Source organism: Phoca vitulina, unplaced genomic scaffold (genome assembly GCF_004348235.1).
Source record: "Phoca vitulina isolate PV1807 unplaced genomic scaffold, GSC_HSeal_1.0 scaffold31, whole genome shotgun sequence".
In the NCBI taxonomy this organism is placed as follows: Eukaryota; Metazoa; Chordata; class Mammalia; order Carnivora; family Phocidae; genus Phoca; species Phoca vitulina.
In genome coordinates, this window is record NW_022589734.1 from 16,456,869 (window position 1) to 16,476,579 (window position 19,711).

Consider the following 19,711-nt stretch of genomic DNA (forward strand, 5'->3'; position numbering starts at 1 on the left):
GCTTTTCCTTAGTTATTATTATTTGCATTCCGCCTACTGCTGTGACTGACAACACATTCGAGAGATAGAACAGGTTCTCCCTATTCTACGTGTTCTTCCAATTACTGTGTGTCTAGATTGGTTGTGAAAGGAAAAATACAGGGACGCCTGGGTGGCCCAGTCGGTTAAACGTCTGCCTTCTGCGCAGGTCATGATCTCGGGGTCCTGGGATCGAGCCCCACATCGGGCGCCCTGCTCAGTGGGGAGCCTGCTTCTCCCTCTCTCTCTGCTGCTCCCCCCGCCTCGTGCACGCGTGCATGCTCTCTCTCTCTCAAATAAATAAATAAAATCTTAAAAAAAAGAAAAAAAAAAAGCATGAAGTTGATGAGGCCTAATTGGGTATCATCTGTTTACCCAATTTCTTTTAAAAAAAGCAATCATCAGACTTAGAGAAGGATTTTAATCTTCCAACTTCACCATAATTCACATTAGTTGTATTCATTATTCATATCAATATGAGAGAACTGTCTTCACTGTCTGTGTACCATGAGGAATGATGACTATTTACCGTTAAATATTGGATGAAGAGTTACATAACAATCTTGGGGAAAAAAAAACAAACTCTACTTCTCTACAATTTCACAACGCATGTACATCATAGGTAGTTATTTTTCTAGGAACACACAGTGTCTTGTACCATTTAAACCATTTCAACAACTTAAAATAATGACCCATTGGGCACACCGCACACATTGTCAAAGAGAACTGCTTTATTTTATTTGTTAAGAAACATCTTGGAATCATAGCACTCTCCGAAAGTATCGACAGCTATCCAGGTGCTTTGTTTTGGTCCAAAAATCATTTCTCTTAATTCCAGTCTATCCTTATTCCAGGTATGGAAGAGGGAGTGAGTATTTGTTGAGTATACAAAGTGTGCGGCAAAGGTTCTGTCACATCTCTCAAACAGGGTTTGCAAGTAGACCCCGCCTTTAGTTCTTTCTTCGTGAAAAATGTCCTGACATCTCCGGGCTAACCCAGACCGAAGCACTCCTAGGAGAAAACGTCAGCCCAAGTCCTTGGCGAGGGACCTCCACCATGAAGTGGCTGGGCGATGAAGTCCCCAAGACATCCAATGTCAATTGATGGCCCAATTTTAGACTTAATCTGGGCAAGGCCAACTAGGTTAGGGACTTTAAGATGTCAGGATTTCTACATTCTTTTGGACCCACATCAGAAAAGGGCGGGGAATGATTGGGTGCCAATTCAATTTGACATAAAGGGAGGATGAGCATAATTAACAAGAAGAGGACAAGGTTAGTCGTGTTCCTTTTCAAAGCTGAGTATGTGGATCAATTACTGGAGCCCAGCACGGAAGCTCTAATTACACTGGACTGCTCTCGGGCCAGAGCCGTCGGCAGGAAAAGTAACCAAGGTCCACTGTAGTGGTGTTTCCCTCCATGCTCCCTCTCCTGACCCGATTCCTCCCAAACAGCTACCTGGGTCTCCCCAATTCAGAATTCCAGTGCTGATAAACAACCAGAACATGAACCCAATTCACAAGAAAACCTGATACCACCTAATGTTCTGAGATGGACTAATATCCTGCCTGGACTATCCACTCCTCAGTGTGTTATTCGCCACGGGATGCTATCTGTCCCAGAACAACCATGTGGTCCACAATCCTGAGTAAGTCACACTCCCATGATACTGACATTCCTTCCTGGAGGCCTGCCCAGATGAAGGAAATGGAAAATCTTCTAGGAGCAAGGTGACTGCCAACTCCCTCCTGACCCTCTGGAGGCCACCGCCTTCCACTGCCACTCCCTTGCTCGCCTTCAGGGAAGTGCCAGCCAGCAGGTTGCTAGGACAACTGGCCTCCCTGCTGGGGCTCAGAAATAGATCGTCAGCAATGCTGGGAACCTGGACTGTAAACTCCCGATGACAGCAACAAGATACCCATTGGCAGCTCATCTGCTCAGCTACAATGAGTGACAGACTAACATTACCCAGTGGATAGCTCTCACCTCGACACACTATCCTTTAATCTACACTTGTGCTCGATGTGGTGGTGAGAGAGTAGGGGCAAGACACTCACTTCAGATAAAGGCCCAATGCCTCTATTATGAACTCGTGGGAGTGGCAGATACGTGCAATAATGAACTGACATTTGTATCTTTAATTTATTAGTGTCCTGCAGGTGGGGGGAGGGAGCTTGTTCACAAGCAGAAGCATGAGAGCCAGAAAACAGGTAGAACCACTCAGGCTGCCAAAGGGGAAAAAAAATCTGTTTGTATAGGCCAGAGCTGTCCCCTTTCCGAACAATAACATGCCCCCTTCTCCTTGGAGAACAAAGAGGAAAAGGCAAAGAAAACTGGAAAACGAGGGCTTGCCACGGTAGAGGAAGGGAACAATCTTTGTGGCGGGCCTCTTTGTTCTGCGGAGTGAATTTTACAATGCTTCTAACGGGTAGCAACTCGTAGGAGCCCAACGCATTAAGACGGCCTATTAAAGTCTTGGATGTTAGCCCTGGAGAAATTATAATTTTTCAGTTCCATGCAAGCTACAAAGGCTTGAGAAGAAAAACGAGAAATGAAATAAAGAGTAACCTCATGGAAATTTTAGAAAACGATTCCAGCGAGCATGTTTGTCTTTCTAGATGCTCAGAGTTGTGTGTCCCGAAGCCCATGAGGATGGCTGCGTGCAGTTTGAAAGAGCCCTGTAGTAACTTGTGCAAGGGTCTCCTCAGCAGGGAAATTCTGCCGGCACGGTGGTCGAGTCCCATCCCAGTGTCGGATACCCCAGGCTGGAAGGCAGATGGGGACAAGATGTGCCTGATGAAGGTACAGGGAAAGAAGTGGAATTTCTAGGTGGAAGAAGATGGCTCAGAGTCCAAAGAGCATGGTGACAAGAACTTGCCTGAACTCTAGAAATGAAAGATTCTCCAAAGATTGCCATTCGTATCCCATTAATATTTTCATTGGGGCGGGGGGAGAACTCTACTTCAGTCATTTTAAAACATAAGCACAAATAGAAAAAAAAAAAAAAAAGACTGAAAAACTGACTTCCTCCAATGTAGGTTTCAAAGAGCTAATTTTACTGTATCACCTAAAAAGCATTTTGCACTTGTTGAGAGTTAGTTTTTCTGAACCATGCAAACATACTTATTTAAGCGCCTGCAAAAAGTTAACCTAACGCTCAGGATGTATAGAAGATGAATTAATTCTTTCAATCTAAGATTCCACCTAGCCTAATTCATTGTATAGCTAGCACTTGAAATTTCATATGAATGTACGTTGGGGGAGTGGTTAAATGACTTTCTGGTATTTAAAAAAAATGATTATTTTACAAAAGTGAAAAACGTGGGGAAATTAAAAGGATGAGGTTATCTTTCTGTTTGTCTTTTTTTGACATTAGTCCCAAGGAACAATTTATTTGCTGGTAAGAAAGAACCAACGGATTTTGTTCGGGCTTTCAGACAAAACAATGTCATTTCGTTCCTATTTGTGCCTCACTTTTCTGTCTGAAAGCAAAAGAGAAACAACAATCTTTGAGAGGAATCGTGAAAAGAGTTCAAATACTATGGGATGAGACAATGTGTGAGAAATCACAAACATCAGTAGTATCTTAACAAAGATGAGGGATCCAACCAGCCTCTGAGATGCCCAAAAGTGTGGGACTTATTTGATCTCTATCTGAAAGAACTTTTAGGTGCTGGGGAGGCACATGAGCGAGTCATTCCTTCTTTGGTGCACACGGATTCTTCAACAGTGGACACTTGAAAGATACACCCCTTGAGAAATACTTTTTTAATTTGGGGTATGGTTTCTGTATCAAAGTTCAAGTTGAAAACACTATACCTACTCGGGTTGAACGGCATCCTTTCCTTAAGTGACCCCAAGTTCGGGCTTCAGGCTTTGCAAATAAATATATAAAATGATCCTAAAGGAGAATGGTTTTCTGATGCCACAAATCCCCATCCTAGGTCTTCGTCAGCTGTCCTACCCCATCATCTCTGATGGAAAGAAGGTTCTGACGGAGAGGTCTCATTTGCCCAGACTCAGAAGCAGGTAAGTAAGAGACTGGTTTTAGCTGCCCTCCCTCCCTTGCCTTCTCAAAGCACACACATACACGGGGCTCAGATCTACCTCGATTTCAAGGCCTGATTCTGCTGTGCAGTGGAGCTTGAAGCCTTCCCTGAGCACCCGGCTCTGAGCACTCTGACCCACCACCCCTTCCGGAGCACCTGACTCACACCCCAAGTGCATACCCCCCTCCCCCTCAAGGGCAGCAAATATGGATCACACATCCCTGTATCCCTAACACACTTTAGCACACCTTGGCACACAAAACAGTCTTTTCATAAGTATCGTTTATTGGGTGAATTCTAATCTTCAAGAGAACATGCACACACTTTGCCCTTGGCACAACTCAGTTAGAGAGCAGTCTCACCAGGCTGCGGGTGCTCCCCTTCCCCCACAGAACATGAATATTGTAGGGTTCTTCAACAACTTCTGGGGGTTCTGTGGTTCTCCCTCCCCTCTCCGAGGTGCCTGAGAGGAGAGGATGAGGCCCGGCGCTGGGAGAAGGTGATGCCGAGGGGAAAGGGTGTGCCTGGGATGGGCTAGACTTTGCCAAGGACTCAGGAAGGAGCTCTGACATCAGCTCTCAGAGGAGCGGCTCCTGCAGAGGCCCCGCCAGAGAGGCCAGGGCCAGGAATTAGTGAGACGTGCTGGAAGGAAGTCTGAGAAGGGCAGAGAAAAGGGTGAAGGCAAAAACCTGAAAAGACCCGATGCCACACGAGCGACTGCCCGGCCCAGAGCCTCGAGGACACTCAAGCCGAGTCACAGGGCCTTCAGGAGCGAGGACTGAAAACAGCGAGGCCGGTTCCTCCTTATTCTAACAGCAAAATCTCCCCTTCTCTCCTGACCCCCTTATCTACTTCAGTTTTCTCTCTCTCTGTTTTTTTTTTATTTTTTGCGATAGTGCTAAAGAATCTGGTGTCACACATGGCAAATCTAAAAGGTACAAATTGCCAGACACACAGGAAATTCCCAAATCACTCTTATCAGAGTGTGTGTATGCAATTCTCTGACTCTGGGGACTAGAAATTCAGCTGCCATTTTTCGAAGCTTGTAAAGACAGCATAATGCTGTATAAATAGGCACAGAGGTGTGTATTCTGGTCTTCCAGTTTCTTCCTAGGAAAAATGTAACTCCTGCACTCAGAGCGGTTCCTCTGAAAAGGGGGGGTCCATGAACACACAAAATCCAAGAAACCGTTATTCTTGCCATCCTCAAAAGCAACGCAGGATGATGCCACCTTAAGAAAGCCTTGTGAGGGGTGCCTGGGTGGCTCAGTCAGTTAAGCATCTGCCTTCAGATCAGGTCATGATCCCAGGGTCCTAGGATCGAGTCCCACATTGGGCTCCCTGCTCAGCAGGGAGCCTGCTTCTCCCTCTCCCTCTGCCTGCCACTCCCCCTGTTTGTGTTCTCTCTCTCTCTCTCTCTGACAAATAAATAAATAAAATCTTAAAAAAAAAAAAAAAAAAGGAAAGAAAGCCTTTGTGAATGCCCTCCCTCACACCACGGGAGACATTGGATGGACTTAATTTGTGTTGGCATACCATTTCTTTGTTCCAAATTGTTCATCATCCAGAAGACGGGATAAATGATGCTATTCAGTAAATGGTGAGTTTCTTTCTCGGGAGCTAGCACACCTCAAGCCTGGCTCCCGCTCTCAGGGGCGATGAAATGATGTGATGGGGAGAGACCAAGCCGCCTCCGTTCACAGAATGCTAGAGCTGGCTGCTGAGAAATGACTGATAAAGCAAACCACTCAAATGGAACGGGAGAGGAAATACACACAGGGCAGGATTTTTTTTAAAAAGTATCAGAAAATCCCCATACTCTATTGATAGTTCTATAAAACATTTTTTAAAACAAATTGTTTCCTTTCCCACATTTACTTATACACGTTGTAGATATTTAGTATCAACTTCTAAGTAAAAGAAACTAGATGGGTCTCTCCACGCCATCCCCTACCTGATCACACTGCTATCGGATTCAAGCAGGTCTCATCAGAACCGTGTTTATACTCCTTTCGGTTAGCCCACCACACATGAGAAGCCCGGACATACACTAACATTCTCCTTGGACATTCACTCAACAGCTATTTACTGAGTGCCCATTATGGGCCAAACAGCATTTTAGGTGTTGTAGATTCAGCTGGTAATAATAATAATAATAAAATGCCTGCTTTTCATGAGGCTTACAGTCTAGTTGAGGGGATAGACGATTAACAAATAAATATATAATATATAAGATGCTTAAAAGGAAAATAAAGTATGCTAGCAGGCACAGAGGAATGGGGTGGCTGCTCTTTTACATGGGTCAGGAGAGGCTGCTTTGAAAAGGTAACCTGGGAAGTCCTACTTAAGGAGGCTGAGAAGCTTAAGAAAGAAATATAGATCATTGCCTCCATGCATCTATTTAGAGAGAAGGGGGAGAGGGAGGGGCAGAGGGAGATAGAGAATCTTAAGCAGGTTCCATGCCCAACGCAAAGCCCGATGCGGGGCTCAATCTCACGACCCTGAGATCATGACCTGAGCTGAAATCAAGAGTTGGATGCTTAACTGACCGAGCCACCCAGGCACCCCTATGCTAAGCAATATTTGAATGTGGAGGTAGACAGTTTTTAAAAACTTAATTTCAAAAGCGGCTCATATTTAACTTTCAAAAAGACCAATGGGTGGACCCTAATTTTTTTTTTTTTAAGATTTTATTTATTTGACAGAGAGAGACACAGTGAGAGAGGGAACACAAGCAGGGGGTGTGGGAAAGGGAGAAGCAGAATTCCTGTGGAGCAGGGAGCCCGATGCGGGGCTCGATCCCAGGACCCTGGGATCATGACCTGAGCCGAAGGCAGACGCTTAATGACTGAGCCACCCAGGCGCCCCAGGTGGACCCTAAATTTAAATGACTAAAACTATATTCTTAGAAAGCACTCAAATGAACACCTTTGAGTTGCCATGCTATCCAGGAGGGTGCGTATCACAACAGTGATAGACATAACATATATATAAGCATAAGACTGCACTCAATATTTTATCTTATTTTTTTTAAAGCTTTTATTTATTTATTTGAGAGAGAGAATGAGAGACAGAGAGCACGAGAGGGAAGAGGGTCAGAGGGAGAAAGGAGACCCCCCACTGAGCAGGGAGCCCGATGTGGGACTCGATCCCGAGACTCCAGGATCATGACCCGAGCCAAAGGCAGTCGCTTAACCAACTGAGCCACCCAGGTGCCCTGCACTCAATATTTTAAAAGCAGTTGTAGTAAATTGAAGTTGTGCCAAATCATTGACTTTTAGAAGACAAATGGGCTAAAATGAAGGTCCAACCTGCCTCATCCAAGCTGGCACATTCTGCAATGTGACACATCGAGCAAGGAGAACCACCAGAGGTCACTTAGCTCAATGTTCTCATGTTACTCCTCATAAATCGCGTCCAAGGAGCTTTAGGGGTTCCCAGGTTCCAAGATTAAGTGCAACATCATGTGCAAAACCCAGGTCTCCTGACTCGTAGGTAAAATTTCATTACCACCCCTTTCATCTCATCTGCTAGAATGCTGGTGGCAGATCTGAGAGGTAGCTAACAGGGACCGGCGGAGGGGTCCCACAGAGGCAGTAAGTTTGGGGTGCAGTCTGCGAGGAATGCTGAGGACAGAAGCCTCTCATTCCAATGGCTGCTAGGATGGTTACTCAAATATTTATATATCCACATTCCTACCCCATTTGCAAGCACACGTTCTTTGAAAATCTCCTGCTTTCCCTATCATCATGGCACAGGCTTTGGGACACGAAGGACACCGAAGTACGAACTCAATGTAAAAATGCACCAAGATCCCAAAAGATTACTAATGACTAAGATTACTAATTTCACAACTTACTGAGAAAATCGGGACCCTCCCCAACCCCCCCACCAAGCAAATGCAATTTGCAAGAGGAAGTCCTCAGCACTGAAGAAGTTCACTAGAATTTCATATTTTCTTCCTTTCTCTCAACACACTCCATTTACAGAAGGATTTTAAAATTACTTTAGTGGGCCATTTGGCATCTTAAAGTTTATACTTCAGAACTTCTTTGAAAACCTCATTTAATGTTTGGGGTTTGACAGGGCATCACATGAGCATTTCAAAGCAATGGTTTAAAAAAAAAAAAAAACAACCACCAGATTTGAAACAAAGTTATTTTGATTACAGTATCTGCATTATTCATTTACATGTAACCTGAAACCTAAAGCACTTTTCCATAAGACACTTGTTTCCTAGGATAAAAATGCCTTAAAAAACATCACCAGAAAAAGAGAAATCACCAGAAGTGTATTCTAACAGCCATCTGATTGGGAAAATAATTTCTAGTAAAATATACTGCTACTCTAGGACCCAAATTATTCCTTAATAGTGACAGAACCTTTTACAACAAGAGAGATTATTTTTTAGTAAGTATTAAAGTGCCTTACTTAATACTGTGCCCCTTATGGGGGACCTCAAACCAAGATGTTAACTGATCAATTCACAGGTTATTTGTTGTGCATACAGATTTACAAAATAAAAAGTAACATATAGACTTAACAAAATAACACTTGATGGGGGTTAGTGACTTGTCAAAGTTGCAGATTTCTTGACCTCAACCATAGGACCAGGAACAGAATTCAGGTCTGCTGATTCCAGCTGCTGTATGCACATTTCCACTGGAACCAATGGGATCATATGCACAAAATGGAAACACATTAAAACACCAGTGTTTCCCACCATTTACTATGAGGCACTGGGAGATTTTAAATTTAATAAGCTTATTTTAATATGACTATTTAACCCTGAGGAAATATGGATAAAGATGCATATTTTAATACAAATTTTTAGAAAACCACAACATTAAAAAATATTCAGTGGAAATTTTTCTTTTCAGCATTAATGCTTGTTCCCCCTGATATATGCCCTCATATTGATGCACCTTGCTCTTTCAAAATTATTTGTGCAACTGGAAAAATGTAAGTTAAAAATCCCTGGAGAAGTTTCCTGACTGAATTGTTAAGAAGTTAAGAACTTATTATTTAAAATTTTATATAATATATAAAAATATATATAATACATATTTATATACACACAAATATATGTACTTGTGTATATATAATATATGCACAAATATACACTATATATTAAATATGTAAATGTACACATGCATTTACACACACACGCACACGCACACACACACACCCCAAGTCCTAGTCAAAGTTGGTTCTTACTTTTCTAAAACTTGAAGACAATACACTCGTGGCCCATCCTGGGTTTCCCGCAGCTGTACTCTTTCCTGACCAAAACCTTATAAACTTTTTTTTTTTTTTTTGGACACAATCTAGCAATGAGGTTAAAATCTCCAGAAAGCAACAGAGTTGGTCCGATTCCTAAATTCTGTGGCAGATAAGCTCCTGGCAACCCAGAGTGCGCTCCATCTCTTCAACTACTTGATACCAAAGTTCCTCATGAAAAGCAACCTGCAACTGATACTTTACTGATCCCAAAGCCTTGACCTTGCAACCTGATAAAAACCAGTAAGTCCTCCAGTTTTGAATAAGACAAGCACCCAAAATAATGGACTATATTTGCATACCTCAGATTTTTGAAAGCCAGGGAAAAAAAATTCATTCCAAGAACAAACCAACCAACAACAACAACAACAACAAAAAACTTCACATAAATAAAAATATTTGCTGGGTGCCAATTCTCGTTGCTAATCCTTCGCCCGGAGAATTTTACCCACTACCCCCCAAACCTAAATGAACTTTGACAGCCCGGTTGAAAGAGCCTGCTCTACGCTGGGTACCATGTTAGTGCCCCAGGAGACGAGTGCTCTAACAGTGAAAAGAATCACTGTCTTCCACTCTTTTATACCAGAAGTAGATAATGAGCAGTGCCCCACGAAGGCAAGTTCACGGCAGATAAAAACAGAATCTCTCCTCTAAAAAAAGAAATTAATTGGACGATCACTTAGAACTCATGCGAATGCCCCTTCATCGCCCTGGCTCGGTGACATGCCATGATTCACAGATCCTCGCAAGGCAAGCCGCCGCAGATGCTGCTCGTTAACTTACGACATTCACTGCGCGCTGTTCCCAGGTAGCCCTGGCTTAGCCTTCACCATGGAGACTTCCCACAAGAAGCTGGAGCGCTCCTGGGCTCAGGCGTGTTCTTTCTTCCTTCCAGAGGAGTGAGAAATCCCTAGCGCGGGAGTCGGAGAGAAGAAAAAGGAAAAGGTAAATGCCTCATCCAATCACTCTGTTATCTCAACAAATGAAGTCTCACGGATTTGATAACTCGCCAAAGACCGTTTTCCAGCACCCTTTCCTTAAAAAAAAAAAAAAAAGGAATGTAGTATTTTTGCTCCCGCCCCAGGAGACACGGCGTTGCCCGGTCAGCCTTTCCCCCGCCCCCTGTCCCTCCCCACCCTTCCCCCCCACTCCCCACACACCCATAAAGTTGAAGCCAATTCTGGGGGACTCCTGATGTAATCCCAGCTGAGATGTCAACTTGCAGCACGGTCTCATAACACACCACCTGATTTTACTCTCTGCAAAAGGGAGGGAGCTAGGACGATCACCTCTTGCCATTTTCATACCTCACTGGGTTGGTTGGGAAGATCAATAAGATCACTCTTGCAAAGTACTCACAGTTCCCGAGAAGAAAGGCACTATGTAAACGCCAAGTATTATTAGTGGTCATAAGCCTGTTACTGAGCTCTGAGCCAGAATTTAAAAGCCAGCTTTGGCTAGCCACCAACAGTCCACTCTCCCTGGGGCACCCAAACGTGCAAAAAAAAGTCTGCATGGGCTGCATTGCTGAAACTTCCCTTGCACTGAGGGGTCCGGGGAAGCCCAGGACCGGAAACAGAGCCTTCTGGAAGCTCAGGGAGAAAGAAAGTAAAGACCTGGATCAGAGCGGGAAGCAAAGGGGGGGGGGCGTGGAAGGTGGGTGACAGAGGCCTGTGCAGGAGCATCGTTCTTTGGTCCCTGCCGTACGGTTCCCTCCGATGGCTGGGTGACAGTGTTTAGTGCACTGGAGGTTTGCAGGGCTGTGAAATTTTCCACTTGGCTGTCTGCCGTTCCTGCCCACCGAGGATAACACTTCCATACACACAGAAGTGGCACACCGAGGCCCTGCTGGAGAGGACTGGAGGATTTTTTGTTTGTTTGTTGCTTTTAAAGAAAAGCCCTATTCATATCCTGATCCTTAATATTTTCCACACCTGGATTTCTTGATTTTTTTTTTTCCCCTCCTTGAAGACAGAGCCAGGAACAGCTCTGCCTGGGCCAACATGATCAAGTTATTTCAACTCGTGTGTTCTTGAGGAGCATGCTTGGGGTATGGGAACTTACGTGACAGGCTTTGCGGATGGTGAGAAACACAGAATATAAGTGCTACGCTAGCGCCCTGTTTGCTTCCCAAACAAATCATCCACGAGTTCCCTTTCAAAGCCGCAAAGCACATGCCCAACAAAGGTGGGAGGCTCAGGACTAGCACTGTGGGTGTAACCTTGTTTTCGAGGGAAAAACGTGGTCCTGATCTCCAAAAAAAACCGCAAAAATGAATAACAGCAAATCTTCGATTTGGAATTGGTAAGACACTGACAAGTATACCTCAAAATAACTGAAAAACGGAGAGAAGAAAATTAGGACCGAAGGAAGAAAGGGGGAATCTGCTACGAATATAGTTAACCACGGCTTTTACAGTGAATACAGTTTACAAAGTGCTTTCTTCTTTTTTTTTTTATTGAGGTATAATTGATAGACAACATTATATTAGTTTCAGCTGTACAAAGTGCTTTCGTATTCATTCATTCATTCATTCACTGGACAAATTTTTACTTGGTGCTTCCTATATTCACCAGGTTCTATGTTCATAATGGTGAACGAAACAGCCAAGGACCAGGCCTTTAAGGAGCTCAGTGCACCAAGAGGAGCAGACGAGACCGAATCAGTGTATACCATTTGTAGTCCATGTGTGAAATTTGTAAATCGGATAGGCATTAGGAAGGAAAAAGAAACATTGTGATTTGCGATCCTATTGGGAGGACCACACTCCTCTTCTTACAAAATGACTTTTCTTACAGAAGGCTTTTCTTACAAAATGACCATGTGAGAGAAGTTCGGCAGGTAGAGAACACAGCCTCTGTGTGATGTGATCTGATTGGACGTGTACAACTAGTTTCTGGTATTTTATCTTCTTTTTTTTTTCTTCCTGCCCATTTCAACTGGGTCTCCTTTATCAAGAAATGGGCCACACAGCTGTTCTCAATACCTTGAAATAAGAGAGGATTCTTCTTCCCAATTGCCAGAACATCAGCACAACAAACACTAGTAATTTCTGCTAGAGGAGCACGGTTCGATGCAGGTATTATACTTGATATGACAGGAGAGGAAGCCCCTGCTTTCCTAATGCATCTCACGTCACCCCGTCATCACGGTGAAAGAAAAGGAAGCTCTCTGTTAACACCTGCAAGCCACAGCTGGAGTTAAGAAAACCCTCCCCCACCCCCCCAAAGGGCTAAAAACAGATCACATTACATGTAAACTTCTGCAAAAAAAATCTTCCTAGTGCCTTGCAGTAGGTTCCAAATTTGCTGGCTTCCTCTTTACTATTAAGATGTTTTTATTATTTTACTCTTGGACTCCAAACAGCCTTTATGTCCCTGTCCTGGGAGCCTTCTCATTTGGTTCTCGCTTTGGTTACCTGTTTATTGACCCAGGCAAGCAGCATGGTGCAAAGCAATAAAAAGCAATGGAAATGTTGCGTTCATCTTTAGTGTTTTCTTGTTCCCTATCATCCCCAATCTGGTACAATGTAATCCTTCCGCTAGGGAAAATCAGCTAATTCGCTTTCTTCATCCTGCAAAACGAAGGAATCCTCAGACAGGTTCATTCATGTCCTCCCCGTGAATGAAGTAAGTCTGAAAGTCTGTCTGAAACAAATACGCCAAACTTCTACTTGAGTCTTGTCCCCATCTAAAGACATCCAGGACAAAATGTAATTTCCCCTACAGGTTTCTCATATAACCAAAGACATTAATAATACTTCAAGTTCAAAGTCTCGAAACACAACTCCTCGCTTTGACATCGCGGTTTTGACAAACTTTAGCAAACTGGGAAAGAAAAGAGAGAGCAGGAAAAAGGTCTTCTTGAATCCAAGCGGCCACTACCCCCGCCATCAGACTTGGAAAATGATACCAGGCTGACAGTTTCATCCTCTGGTCCGGAGAAGAAAATGACACAATGCCAATTTCTTCCCCTGAATGCCCACAGCACTTACAGTCTCGACCACACATTTTGCCTCGAGGTCCTTTTCAATTCAGCACTCCATTATACTGCCTTTCTATACTCCACTGGATTTACTTAAGTCTTGAAGGTTCAAAAAGTTTATAAGCTCCTTGATGAAAGAAACCTTGCCGTGCCTTTCTTTTGCAGCCCCCTCACAGTGTCTAGTAGGAGAGCCTGCATTTAAATTAAATGATCCATATCCAAAACCTGTTCTACGACTTAACCCTTACTCAAAGGCATGACTATTCTATAGCTATCATCTAAGCCCTTCCCACCTGTCTCCGTCCTCCGGGATCCTGTAGCTCCTTTGATGACTATCATCCACATGAAAGCCCTCCATGAACGGGAGAACAACTAAGTTACAACTTCGCCTTCTCTCTTTTGTTCTTCCAACCCATTACAATTGGAGTCATTAGTGCCTTTTCAACAGTTGCCATATGTATATCTTTGATTCTCAAAGCTTTCCCAAGCCACTGTTTTAAGGAAACCCTGGTGGTGTGTGGAGGGGAGATGTGGATGCTCTGAGGCAGGGGCTCTTGAACCTGAACCATTATCAGAAAAATCTGGAAGTCGGGGCACCTGCGTGGCTCAGTCAGCTAAGCATCTGCCTTTGGCTCAGGTCATGATCTCAGGGTCCTGGGATCAAGCCCTGCGTTGGGCTCCCTGCTCAGCGGGGAGTCTGCTTCTCCCTCTCCCTCTGCCCCCCCCCCCCTGCTGCTTGTGCTCTCTCTCAAATAAATAAATGAATAAATAAAACCTTAAAAAACCTGGAGGTCTTATGAAACACCTGGAGGTCACAGATGCCTCCCTCCCCCTCCCCCCAATTTCTCATTCATTAGATCTGTGGTGGGGCCAGAGAACTTGCATTTCTAACAAGTTCCCAGGGATTGCTGGTGCTGCTGGTCCAAGGACCACACTTTGAGAACCACTAAAGGTAAACCTACTCTAAAGGTAAGCCTTTCGGTCAATGACCTAGCCAGACAGAGGCTAAGAATCTTATGGGTATATTTAGTCACTCTAAGATGGCTACATTGGAAAGAGTAACACCTGTCTGGTCTAGAGAGGTGGCAAATGGCCACATACCTTATACTCTGGGGGAAATTTTTGTTGCTTTAGTGTTGGGCTCTTGTCTGCTCTCCCCCCTACTGGCTCCAGGTCCTGTTAGGGTCCATTCCGCCCTTCATCTCTCCATCGGTCTTTTTCTTCTCTGCTAGAAACTTCTCGGCAGAAACACGCTCAGCCGCTGCCATCCCTAGGAGACCTTCCCCAGACTCTGTTGTGTTCCCAAATAGCTGTGGCCTCTCTCCTGTTCACCAATGAACGTGTAAGTGTGGTATAAATTCATTGCTGGTATTGTACCAGACACAGCTTAACCTGCCTCCTAAAAGCAGTGGCCTTTCCCTACCTGACTTCTCTTCTACTATTTGGTTATGGCTCCTCAACAGTTCCTTCAATTTCCTTTTACTTTTATTTAGTGGACTAGCATTTCTGCCTGAACAGTATCTTTCTGGAGTGACCTCTCCCCCATTCTTTTGTTACCAGGCTGGGGTGACCTCACGCCTTGGGTGCAAAGACAGGCACATGACCTAGTTCTGGAAGATTAGAATACGTATCCCTTTCACTATGATGACTGGTTTTAGGGACAGGCACATAACCAAAGCCCATCGGAGGCCTCTCTCGGATGGGCTGGAGCATGAAAGTGTGGTCTCGTAAGAGCTGTTTTTACTCCCTTGTGAGGAAAGCCCATTTGAGAATGAGGCTCTCTAACGGGGAGCAAAGCTGAAAGACGGATGTCTGAGTCCTGATGATGGTGAGGTGCCTTGGACCCAGCCATGCCAAACGTGAGATTTATCCCTGGATTTTTTAGTTATGTTGTGAGAGACAAAAATCCACAGTGGCCCCTTAGATTGCCCTATGTCCTAGTGCACACACACCTTCTCCTAGTTATTGAATCAAGCACTAATTCAGCGGCTGCCACTGTGAGGGGATTTTGCAGCTAAAAGTAAGGTCCCAAATCAATGGACTTTAACGTAGAAAGGTTACCCTTGGTGGGCCTGACCTAATCAGGGGAGCCCTTCCAAGAGACAGGCTCTTTCAAGAATGAGATTCAAAATGAGAGGACATATTTGGGTTGGGGGGGTAGCACCACATGACAAGGTACTGGAGAGGCACCAGCTGACAGCCCTGGAATGGGGGTCTCAGGCCTACAGCCACAAGGAAATAAGTTCTGCCAATCACCACGTGAGCTTGAAAGAGGATGGCGGGCCCCCGATGAAAATGCAGTCCAACTAACACCTTGATTTGAGAATCCAGCTAAGCCATGGTAGCTGCAGAAACCAAGACAACGGGGGTGAGGTTTGAAGCCACTAAGTGATGGTAATTTGTTATGTAGCAGTAGAAAACAAATATATATGAGATACAATACACTTGGGGGTGTGTGTGTGTTTTGTTTTGTTTTGTTTTTGGTTTAAATCACCTTGAGTTTTATTTGCCTCTTGCAACCAAAATATCCTAGTACTCTTGATTCCTCCCAGATGGTACTAATCTGGTGTTCCTCCCATCATTCTGTTGCTCCTCTTTCTTGGCTTGTGTCCCCTCTTCTTATTCCTTCTAACCCTAGGGTATGTGTTCCCCAAGCTTACATGCTCAGCCCTCTTCTCTTTCTTTGCTAATTTCCTTTTATTGCATAGAGTTTTTAAATCTGTATCCTGGGCCCTGGCATCTCCCCCTTTCAAGATGCTGGATAATATGCAGTCTCAAGAAATCACATCTGTTTCAAAACTTCCCATTTTTGCCCCCAAACCAGTCCTCCTCTTCTATCTCTGATTCTTGCTAATGGCAAGAATGTGTTCTTCTCTTCCTCCCTGTGCCCCTCGGTTGTCAAGTCTTGTGGGGCCTGCACTCCAAGCCCACAATGCCATGCTGGCTCAGACCCTGTTCCTCCACCAACAGCCTGCTCACTGGTCTTCTCGCCTTCAGTCTTCTCCCTGCGCACCCTCTGAGTCATCCCTGTTGGATCATACTTCCAAAAGTAGACTAGATAATACAACTTCTCAATGCTGTACCATCACAGGTTCCTACGGCTGGTGGAAATCGTTTACAGTCTGAGGGGGGAGACCTTCACAGTTTGGCCCCAGCTCCTTTTCCTCCTGGAGATCCATGTTGTCCCAGCCAGAAGGCACTGCTCCTTCATCTCTGAGATCTCCCATTTCCACGCCCCAGGTCGAAATCCAAGCCACGCCTCCCAAGGCCTGCTCAAATCCTACTTTTCCCATCACACTTTCTGCCATCCTGCTATCTCACAACTTTCTCAATCATCTACTATCCCATTTCTGCAATTTCAGCTACCTGCGGGCAATCAAGGTCCAGGGCAACCAAGGTCCAGAAGCCCAGGACCCTCCTTCTGATGTGAGGTCAGAAGGTCAACGGTAGCCTGAGGCCTACGTCATTCACTTCACTTCGCCCCATCCCGGAGGCGTTTTATCATCTCACATCATCTCAAGAAGAAAGGGGAGTACAGCACAGTAAGATATTTTGAGAGACAGAGACCACACTGACATAACTTACTTACAGCACACTGTGATTGTTCTTTGTTATTAATTATTGTTACTCATTTTTTACTCATTAATTTATAAATTATAATAGATTATGACTAAATTTATAAACTGGTTAATTTATAAATTAAACTTTATCACAGCTTTGTATGTATAGGAAAAAAAGAATACATACAGGGTTTGGTACTATCCATGGTTTGGGGCATCCACAGGGGTCTTGGAACGTAGCCCCTGTGGAAATGGGGCATTACTGTGCCCCTCCCTTTTTAAATGTGAACTCTGATAGTTTTTTATTCCTTCTCCTTAGGATACTAATAATTTTATTCCTTAGGCTAACAGGCACCATTTCCTCATGCAGACTGCAGTAAACTCTATGAAGTCAGGGTTTATATTTGCCTTCTTGTAGTGCTTTTATAAATGGTAAACACTTGATAAATACTTGTTGGTGAACTGACTGAGAATGTGATAATTTACTTTCACTCTGACATGTCCTCAAGTCTCTTTACTCTGTGGTTACCATATAGGAGAGCTCCCTTTCCGGTGACTTGGGAGAAAAATCATTACATAAGCCTCTATGGAAACTGCTCAATCAATGAAATGTTCTGCAAGAGCCTCCTTTTCCAACTCAGGACCAAAGCTGACTCTTTGTATTTTTGTTCTGAGGAAGAAAGAGAAGCAACCAGGGCTGCTGGAAATCGCAGAGTTCAGAAACACTCGGTCTGGATGAGCCTGCTCAGCCCAGCAGGGTCCAGAGCCTCTGTCTCCACTCTGCTCACAAAAGAGCATAAATGTCAGTCACAGAGGGCCAAAAGCTCCTCTGTCCCCAAAAGGCAAGGAATTCAATGCAGAACTTTCCTGAGAAGACGGGTGTGCAGTCAGATTTTAAGAAGAGCTGGAGGAAGGTGAAGGGTGGGAAGAAGCCCAAACCTAAGGTATTCTGAAAAACAGGATTTATTCGTCACATCATGGGATCCCTATTCAATCAACATTTGATGATTTGTGTGATTTATCCATTATAAAATCTTCTTCCAGACCGGTAATCCTTGGATTATGCTTTGGAATGCATTTGGGATATTTTCTCGATATTGACTGGTTTGTGTTTAGGTAATAAAAACTAAAATTAGTATGTGTCTAAAGAACACATCATCAGAGAGATACGTATGCCGGGAAATAAATCCTCTGATCAAACTTAAAAAAATTATAATTCATGTTGATTCACGCCACTGTTTCTCTCCTGTTTAGCAGAGCTTATCACACAAAGGTAAGGCTTCATCCATGCATACATAGACTCGGCAAGTGTCCACGTGCAGGTTACACCTCCTTACCAGCATAAAGCAAAGTTTGGTAAGAGATATAATTATGCATCCCGAGAAAAGTATGTCTGCATAGCAAGAATAAGATGAAAATACGTATGAGAAATACCTCATCTGCATTGAATAGCTGCACAATGATATCTCTAGGAAAGCATAATTTTGAAAACCAAGATGGCACGTGCTCCTTACTGACAATTTCTTCCTGGCCTTATTTAAAACTTTGCTCACGAGGGGTTGCCGGAGCCCATCAGAAGGCACTTGGCCCGGACACAAAGGAATCTTGCTCAAGAAGCCCAGAGAGCACGCTGAGGCTCCACATTCTCCGGGTTATGAGTCCCTTTCACACTGCGGTAAGTCATCACACACCTTCTCCCTGAAGGAGTTGTATTCATGCCTGCTTGAGAAGGCCAGTGTTTAGTGTGGGTGTTGCAGAAGGGCTTGGTAAAAATGGGGAAGGCGGGGAGGTGCCTGCGCCTCATGGGTTGATCATTCACAAAAGCAGTTACAAATCGGGAGCAGTGAGGGTCCATCTGGAGACTTTGGGAGGAGTGCTCTGACTCTGGCTTTCAATTTCTGCTCTTCTGGCTCTAGGACAAAATTTAGTAAATCAGACCAAAATTTAGAACACAATTAGTAAACATTCTAAGAAAGAGATGTAAATATTTCCCCCTCGTTCTCTTTTGACATAATATTAGGAGTTCTACGATAGCATCTTCATTTGATTTGGTCTGACTTCACAAAATACCAAACGATGGGTCAAAGTAAAATGACAAGACAGAATCCACATACCACCCCCCACCCCGACCTCCCTACTTTTGAACAGATACGAGTAATAGAATTCACCAAAGGTATTCAAAACAGAACTCTGGAAGCATCCTATCAAAGCCACAACTTCCTTTTCATTTAATGAAATACTACTACGTAGAAACACGGCTGCAACCAGGACCTCAACTCATTCTTTAGAAGTAAGCTGGAGTATGGTTACGTGAAAAAGGCTATTCAGGGATTTTTTTTTAACCAGAATTATTTTTCCAAACTCAAGATTGGCACAACTACCCAACTTTTGCATAATGTTCGGATAAGAGGACTTTCTGTAATTGTATTAGGCAAATCTCATTTGTCTTCCTTTTTGTCTGCTTTATTGAATTAATAAAGCCAACAAATATAATGACCCTATGTATTCTTTAAAAATTTTTATTTATTTAATTGAGAGAGAGAGAGAAAGCACGAGCAGGAGGGGCAGAAGGAAAGGGAGAGAGAATCTCAAGCAGACTCCATACTAAGGGCGGAGCCCAACACGGGGCTTTATCTCACGACCCTGAGATCATGACCTGAACCAAAACCAAGGGTCAGATGCTCAACCGACTGAGCCACCCAGGTGCCCCTAATGACCCTGTATTTTAATCTCTTTTTTCATACTATTCCAGGTAGTTGCCTCCTTGTTTAACTACTACAACTTTCTGATGCAATGAGAACAAAAATATTGCAGGACAAAG

General features: G+C 44.0%; 1 protein-coding gene across 13 annotated transcripts in view; it reads right to left on the reverse strand.

Moving 5' to 3' along the window:
* Nucleotides 1-19,711, reverse strand: part of ATXN1 (ataxin 1) — a 391,544-nt gene that overhangs the window by 139,591 nt on the left and 232,242 nt on the right. For all 13 annotated transcript variants that reach the window (XM_032425008.1, XM_032425004.1, XM_032425012.1 and 10 more), the window contains one exon: nucleotides 10,130-10,256. The gene's annotated coding sequence lies outside the window, so the exon portion shown is untranslated. The remainder of the gene's footprint in view (nucleotides 1-10,129; nucleotides 10,257-19,711) is intronic.